Raw genomic sequence first — 9246 nt, 5'->3', positions numbered from 1 at the left:
TCCATCAACACACCAGTCACAATTTCTGAAGGTGTTATTGCCTCCTACACATGGCTTAACAAGAATGCCAGAACCTTTGAGGGACATTGATAAAGCTCGAGGACCGTGGCAGCTAGAACGGTTATGCTGGCAGAGGAGTTCATTCAGACATAGGTTATCAGAGGTTTTAGGATAGGTAGGAACATCTAGGGCCCCCACTCAGCTTTTGGAGCAACTCGGATGATTCTCGTCTCTTAGGATCCTTCATCTCTGAGCTTTCTTAAGGTAAACATCGACAAGAGTGTGTATGAGGAGGAGGGTCAATGAGGTGCTGGTTTTGTGATCAAAGATGTTGATTCTAGATTGATTGGGAGCTAACTCTATGATAGTTCTGTTCTAGGAGCTGAGCTCAAAGCTGCTAGGGAAGGAATCACCTATACACAAGTCAGGTTAGGAACTGAGCGCATCCATTTGGAAGGTGATTCGATTACTGTGATCGTGTGGATTCAGGGCTATGTGAGAGCAGGGGATGAGCACCCGCTGCTATAGGACATCAGAGACCTCCTGAGGAATTGTGTGGCCTTTAGATTTTTCATACTTATCGTGAGGCGAACATAGCAGCTGATTAGGTCACCCCATTTGTTATGCAATACTCCGACGATTGGATTTGTGAGAGCTACGAGATTGCTCTACCCCCTTTTCGTCATCTTCTTTTTTCTGACTTTCTTGGATGTATTATGCTAGAAGGGTACGATGTATCCAGCTTACCAAAAAAAAAGAGATTAATAGCTACAAGACTCACTGGTGATAATTAGCAGTAAGTAACTACTATGAGTATCCATCTGCAAAGGGATAACAAAATTTTTTGAATAGATATTACTTAGTTAATGACTTGATTAGAATGATAAAATTATATTTCTCTAAACTAGTTTTGTCACACCCCCGACCCAAGTGCCCGAAGCACTTAACCTATTAGCGCCTTGGATGCTCATAGTAGACAAGCCTATAAGCATCCAAAAACTACAAAATAATTTAAGTTGTAGGATTCAAGTTTAATAGTTCTCAAGTACTCAACATAATTAAAGAAATGATCCCAAGTAAGTTAGAGACAAGTTTGGTCCATATTAATGCTAGGCTTTGCATCTAATCATACTGCATAAAAATATCCCGATAGTCTCTAAATATCTAGATCTATGAAGGAGGGAAACTAAAATGATAAGCTTGATGACCTAGTAAGTAACAATTTACCTTCACTAGTTGGATTAAGCATCGGTAATAAAATAGTTAATTAAATAACAACTCCTCAAAATCACTTAGGAATATATTTCCAAAATATTTAAGCAATTTCAACCCAACTGTGTAAACTATAAGAATTTTTATTATTTAACAAATAATGATTAACAAAATAGGCTGAATAGATAAACAATCATTAAACCATTCATGTGCATCATCAATTAGTTTTTCTAAACATGAAATCATACAAATCATTAATTTTCTCTTAGTCTTTAAAACTATGTCCATACTTAGCCATGTGACAAAGCCCAAAACCATATTTAGCCTTGTGGTATAGTCTCGGAGTCATATTTAGCCTTACGATATAGGCCCAAAAGAAAACTAGTTCACAAGTATGAGTAATGCCAATGATCAGCTCTATTAACTAGGCCTAGATCATAGTCCAACTTAAAGAGTTTGATACCAATTTATGAAGTCACAACTCCAAACAATTTTTCTCTCTCTGTCTATCTTTATAAAATGGCTCATAAGTTTTATTATTTTGTAGGTGACTTACAAGCCCTACATGGATAAGGAGTTTGCAATGCAAAATGTAGGGTTGCTCTAAAAGCCATTTGCATGTGATATTCAACATTAATTGAAATAATGTATGGATATTCATATGCATGATCACCAAAGTAATATTATGTATATATATCACTCATAAGCCTTAGAGCTATAAAAGAGCCCATGAGTGGTCCATGAAAATTATGAGAGCGGTCAATTTGTTTACCATGAGAAGGATTGATATTCCTAAGTGCTTGAAACATTATGCACAACTATAATAAGGTTGGACATCACACCTATATCATTGTCAAAGTGTATGGTGACTATGTGAAGCTCCTCCTCCATCTAGGTGGTGATCTTGCACTGATACTTGACTGTGTTGTCACATTGAATGATAAAAATTAGGAGTCTAACTAGAAAATTATTGTAAAGTATTGAAGTGTGAACGAGTGCATGGCTTGCAAATAGTTCAAGACCTAAAAGTTAGTATATTAGGTTGCATTTTAGATTTTAGTAATTTTGGGCTAAACCCATGTATTGAGGATAGTACCCTGAACTATGTCTTTGATAAAGAGCACACTAGTTTTCTAGATCTAGATGCAAGTGAAAATCAAGCTATGCAAGAAAAGAATCATCACATAGAATTGTCTCCACACTAATGTTCAAACACACAATCTTGGTTTGTCAAAATTATTATATTTAATAATTAATTATTTCGCAACAAAATTTCGAACATTTTTATCTAAATGCATCTAATATAATTTAAGGTCTCAATGGTTCATGCAATTGCATGACAAAGGGTTTGACAGTGGTTATTTTTAATGGTCATTTAGGAACACTAGAATAATGGGAACCAAATTGCAACAATAAAGTTTGTGCAAGAATAAAAAGACCATTTATTTCATCTAAGCTCACAAGAAATAATGTGATATGGGCATCATATCTCCGTGCTATGCCATATTACTAATATATAGTATAGAAGACTTGAAGGGTTACGTTATTAGTGATAAAAGGAGCCTAAGTTGATCTACCCTATGAACATGTTTAAGATGTGTAACTTATGTCCAATGATTAATTAAAATTGGATTCTAATTAATACTTATTAAGTTATTGGATCAGGTAAGATATGATTGGAGAATTAACTAAGCCTAGATTGGCCTAAAAGAGCACGATTAGATTGGATCAAGCCAGGTCAAGAAAGATTTGAAATTTTACCATGCCAAACCTCTTTAGACTAGGATTCAACCATCTTTTCTAGTGTGCTATCCCACCTCTCTCTCTTTTGTGTGTGCGATAAACCAAACTCCCCCTAGGGAGTTCCATGCTCAAGACAAGGAGGGGTCTTAGGATGGGCATCTTCTTTCCTCTAGTGTTTTAGTGTGGCTAGAACATTGAGTGGTTTCCTAGTGTGGACTTGCCACAAATCCCTAAAGTTTCACTATTTAAAAGGGGTCTTAGGGGGGGGGCACGGATGAGTGCTATATCATGTTGAAAAATAGAAAAAAGAGAGGAGGATTGTTCTCTAAGAAAAAGAGTGAAAAAAAGAAAGAGAAGAAGGCTAAATCTATGGTAATATATCTATTCCTTCTAGCATTGCATCCCCTTATTATGCAAATAGTAGAAGTTTGGACTTTGGAGGTTAAAAAAGCTTCTTAGGATCATATACATGGACTAAAGCAGCTATAGGTAGTAAAGCATAGAGGATCATGCACTTTTGTGGTCTCAACAAGCTCCTGAGAAGCAAAAATCAACTCTAAAATGTGTAATAGTTTAGTAAAATTTTTAAACCCTTTAAGCATGCCTCTTGTTTGTAAATAAATCATGAACAAAGCACCAAACTTTCAGCTTCCTATAATACCAAAGGAGAGAGTACACTTCGACCACAACATTTAGCTTTATACAATACAGGAGGTATACCCTATATGATTAGCTAGGTTTCTAGAAAGATAGGACTTCGACAAAGGGTTCTGTTTAATGAGCTATAAACACAGCTATCAAACCAAGGGACAAGCGAGGGATATAGGGCTGAAGGAGCACTTTTGATCCTAGCTCGATGGCTAGAGGGGCGATGTGGTGCACCATGCCTGGGGCGCCAGTGATGAGGAGGAAACCTCCCCTAGTTGGTGAAGAAGTTATCCAACCTGCTCCAATTCTACCAAAGTCCTTCATATGGGGATGGGGTTATGAAGCCATGGATAGATCCACCCTCAAGGGCGATGCTAGAGCTATAGTGGCTACTAATAGAGAAGCATGTCTAGTCTGCAAGGCTAGTAATTAATTTCTTTTTCAATGGATGTTTTGACTTCTTTAGAATTGTTGCAAGCAATGGAGCCGAAAATTGTCTACGAGCATAAAATGAGTCCATCGATTGCTCACCTCTAGGAGGCCTTCACAAAAGCCGAGCTGTTGCATAGGGCCTACTTTTGAAATGTCAAGCTCTAGGTTAAACGAAGTCCTTGATAAGATTTTTTTTAACATGTGACTAACTATGTTTTCTTGACTTCTATATAAATTTCAGCATTTCGCATCCCCTTCCTTTCATGCCAGGTCCTCCTTCTCAACACTTGACCCTAATGATGGTCTTGGATCATGCAAGGTAAGAGTATGGGTAGCACATGGCTGAGGTTAAGGGATGGCTTGATGCCTTCCTCTGGTCACGATAGGAGTTAAAGTGAGTAGCTTTGGAGGCAGTGATAAAATGGAGGGAAGCTTGTGGAGGTAGAGTGGCCATGAAGGAAGTAAAGGATCAAGTCATCATCTAGGCTCCTGGATCTCTAAGCTGGAGGTCAGGCACTCTGCTTCTCAAAGAACTTAGGAGCTACTTTTGACCGAGGCCTCTCGGGCCATGGAGTTGGAGATTGAGCTTGCAACCACATGAGCATAGGTGGAGGAGCTTAGAGCATGTTAGGTATTCTATCTTCTTTTTCTCCTTTTCTTATTATCATTTCTAGGTCCATAGTGCTTGAGTGATGTACTTGACCAATCTATGATATCCACTAATGCATAGATCATCGAGCTCCAACACTAGCTTCAGTAGAAAAGGGAGCATCAAATAGTAGCTAAAAGTAGCAAGAAGACTGTGAAGGAGTTCTTTTAGACCCTAAGCTCATCGTAATCATATAGTCCTAATATCTAACCAACATTTGATAGAGGATGCCTCTTCCACCAGTAGGCTCTCAGCATAGAGCTAAATCAAGCTCAACATAGTTTATGAAGGGTTAGGACCAAACTCTTAATTAGAGGGGAGAGAGTAAGAGGGATTGCACCCATGGGGGAGCTCTTTTGACACTTGTATAAAGTGCTTGTTTCTATTATGATATAATAGTTTTTATTTGTGCTCAACATATTGCTTCATTTTTATGTACACTTCATAGACATGTTAAGCAAAACAAAGCAATATCCTTTTCATAGGAACTAACCATTAGACTAGAATTCTCTGTCTCAAAATGTGACAAAGTCACTCGTGACTAACTGACCCACAGTTGCAACAAGTTCCCCTAGTATAAGCTAGCCTTCTATCATAGACCATTCATCCCTTGACTTGATAGTGGGGTGCTGGTCTATGCATTAGGTAAGTAAGGCGAGAAACATATCAGATCACAATTTGTTACAGCTATAACATACAAATGAACAGGAGACAATTTGGTTTAATAGTCACCAAATTTATTATCATGCTCTACAATTCTTTGTTCAATTGTATGTCACATACGTACTCTAATGCATCCTAAAATTATTACAAAAGGACCCAAGCCCTCCTAAGTGGTTGCACACTGCGAGGTGCATCTAAACACCCATCCATGATGGAGAACTCATAGATCCAAGTATGAAAATGCATTCCATCCACTGGGCTTAGAAATTCATTGTGCCTCAAGAATTGTGAAGAATCGCACTTGATTAGTACACTTGTGTTGACCCTTGTATAATGTGATTGTTTCGTCATAGGCAAAGAGTACTTAGTGGGGCTAAGTTTTCAAAGGAAAGATTCTTTTCTTTTCTTTCCTTTTGATGGTGCATAACAAAAAGGAATACCTATAAAATGACTAGCCAATGGAGAGTGAAGTCTTTGGATTGGGCTATTCCTTTGCCAACTCCCTAGGCTACTAGGAAAGGCCATGTTTAATTTTAAACACAATCTAGGCTTGTTTGGTCAAGTTTCAAGATTTTTTAAATTTAGACTCATAAGTGAATCAAGAAGGGTCTAATAGACTTGCATGTATGGATAGAAGGCTAATCCTCTGGCCTTGATCCTATCCAAGTTAGAGTTAGTCCTCTAAATCTAGTTGACATTAAAGAAGGTTAGTCCTTTAACCATTCTTAAGTTCAAATCAGGGTTAATCCTCTAACCCTTCTTAAGTTCAAACCAATGTTATTTCTTTGACCTTAATCAAATCCAAACTAAAGATAGTCCTTAGACTTTGGTCAAAGTATGGAACGACAGTCCATTCCATATTTGGACCTTGGAATCAAAGACTTGCCTCCCAAACCATACTTGGTGACCTTCTTTTGACATAACTAGCATTAATCATCTTATACTAGCTAAGTTCTAACTAGAGTTTGTCCTTTAATTATGGTCCCATCTAAGGTGATGTCCACATTGTTAAATCTGAAAAACTCAAAGTTAAGATCTACCTCCATGTCATTAAATTGGGTCATTCTAAACCAAGTCAGCCTCCATCTCTTAAAATTGGATAAATTAGACCTCCATGTTATTAAAGTAGGGGGACAAACTCAAATTGAATCGGCCTCCATATCATTAAATTAGACAGGTTCAATCTCCACATCGTTAAACTAGGAAACTCAATTCAAGTTGACCTCCATGTCATTGAACCGAGCAAAATCAAATCAATATGCTGATGGACTTCTACATCCTTAGACTATCCATGATCTTCTTGTTGTTCCCATATTTATATTTACTTCTATTTACATTGGTGTAGTGCACATATTTTATTATTTATTATTCATTGATGGACACTAGGGATATGCCCCTGGTTAACCAATCTGATATATTAAGTGAGTAAAATTAGTGAAGTTCAAATTTTATATTATATTATATTTTGTCTTCTTGCAATACTTGTGGATAAGGTTTCCTGATCATAAGTTCTCCAATTCTTGGGCATATTGACAGTGAATTGTTGAGTTTATATTAAAAGCTATGGACCCATATAAACAAAGAATCCTATAACAGTAGGTTGATTTGATGAGGTCATAATGAAATAATTCATTTGTTCATCTTATAAATCTATGAAGAAGCATTAAAGGTTCGTGGCCTAGGATAACTCAATCTCTTGGTGGCTATTGCATCATGTGGCAAGGAGTCTTGTTGCCAAGGCAATACATGTCTATTGCATAACATCCCTTATATCTTATCTCTCTTTTCATTTAGGCTTGAATTAATTGTAAGTGAACTTTTGTTGATAGCAAGTGTACCACATGGCTAAGAACCCAATTGCAAAGATAGCCGACATCTAGTGAGCGATATCTTTCAAACCTTTTCTCTTCTTATATGGTCTTAAACTAGTGGCACATAAATCTCTTCGACAGCTTGTAAATTGATATAATAGTGTTTGCCCTCTTCTAGTCCCGTCCAGGTGTGCTTAGGAACTCGTTAGCAAACAAAAATGATAGCAAGTTAAATAGCAGGAGAGATAGGTGCATAGACGTGCTATTAGCATAGAGCCGCTAAAAAGATGGTGATCAAAGATACGATACAAGAATATCCTAAATCTAGATGCCATGACCTTTAAGAATTTTCACCACCATTTCACTGCCGTTCAAAGAAGATGGATTTGGATAGCGATAGGGCATGAGCTAGGATAGTAAAAATCTAAGTTAACACTACTTTGAAGGTAGAAAGCTACTGGTAAGATAAGCTAAAATAAGATAAAATATATTAATAAATTAGATTGTCGAAGGATCCTTTTATAGAGTACAAGTTTTATTTATTGATACTAAATGTAATAACTGCCCATTTTGATGGTTACTATCTATTTCTGGTTTCTATTCCTAGCAAATATGATAGCTAACACTAAATATCCTCCAACTATGTATATTCATTAGCATAGTTACTTTAACCCACCTATTAGATTGATGATCTAATTTTATCGGCCTTTGCTCATCCTACATGCTTGCGCTGGCCTCTCTCTTTACTTTGACATATAATATGGTTTTCTACACTTAAAAATATCTTTGAGACCGATTTGATCACCTCGGTCTACTCCTAACGGCCATCCATCTTTATACATCTTGTGTCATGATTGATCACAACCAAGTCTTGATCTATCGACTTGTTCATTAGCATTATGGCCAATTTCTACCTCTTCTATCTGTACCTCTGTAGGAGAATCATAGTCGAACCCTATCTAACTTAGTATGGGTCACGTGATTTTCATCACCCTTTACTTTGTCTAACCTTGTCTGTATAGCGTGTATCCATGGCCTCCAAATAATTTGTCAAGATGGGATGTAAATAAGTAGATTGCCTTATTGTAGAGGCAATGAGCACTTAGCAAGAGACATCCTCCAAATATTTTTCATAGACTTGGCCCGATCAACCTTTGGTTTGGGTTTTATGACCATAGCTGGGATTAAGATTTGATAATATTTTTTCTAAGTTGCTGTTTTAGAGGGATGGTTTTCAATTTATTTATTTATCTTGTTTCTAACTGAAAGAGAGGAAAATCCATTTTTACTATAATTTCTCAAACTCAAATGCTTAGGAATGTACTAGCCAATTCTCGGATCTAGAACTCTATTTGCTAAATAGAGATGTATGACTATTAGGTTAGGTCCTAATTCACTAAAATGACATCCCATTTTCAATAGATTTGATCCGAAGTAGATCACTTGAAGGTATGAATGAAAGTGGATAGGAAAATATCCATCCAAATCTATTTTCGTACTCAAATCATCCTAATATGGATAGAAATTTGAGCATCCGACTAAGATCTATATCCATACCTATATCTATCCAAAAAAAATGGATATGAATATTGATAGATAATTATCCGATCCGTATATGAATATTCGCTTTTATTTGTAACCCTATTTAATTTTAAGCACTCATAAACTTTTAATGAAAATATATAACGACATTAATATGCTATTAACTTGATTTACCATCTACTTAGAAATATCTTTAATTTTATGGTTATAAAATTTAATTATCCAATTTATATCTGAATTTATATCCATAATTTCAATATCTGATTTGAATCCGTATCCATTTAAATTGAATATGAATAAATTCTTGCATTCGACTAATATTTATATTCGTATCCGTATTCGTCAAATAAAATAAATATGAATATAGATATACTGGTATTTGATCTAGTTTCATCCTTATTTAAAAGAGTTGTTTGTTTATTTAATAAGTTCTAGTAAAAAATATCTACACAAAAATTAATATATATATATATATATTTCAAAAATAGTTACTTCATTGTCTGCTTTCCTTCTACACAATTTTTAAAAGAAACAATTATCTTGCGG

The sequence above is a fragment of the Phoenix dactylifera genome, unplaced genomic scaffold, assembly GCF_009389715.1.
Source record: "Phoenix dactylifera cultivar Barhee BC4 unplaced genomic scaffold, palm_55x_up_171113_PBpolish2nd_filt_p 000474F, whole genome shotgun sequence".
NCBI classification, from domain to species: Eukaryota; Viridiplantae; Streptophyta; class Magnoliopsida; order Arecales; family Arecaceae; genus Phoenix; species Phoenix dactylifera.
Note: the sequence above shows the minus strand (reverse complement) of the source record.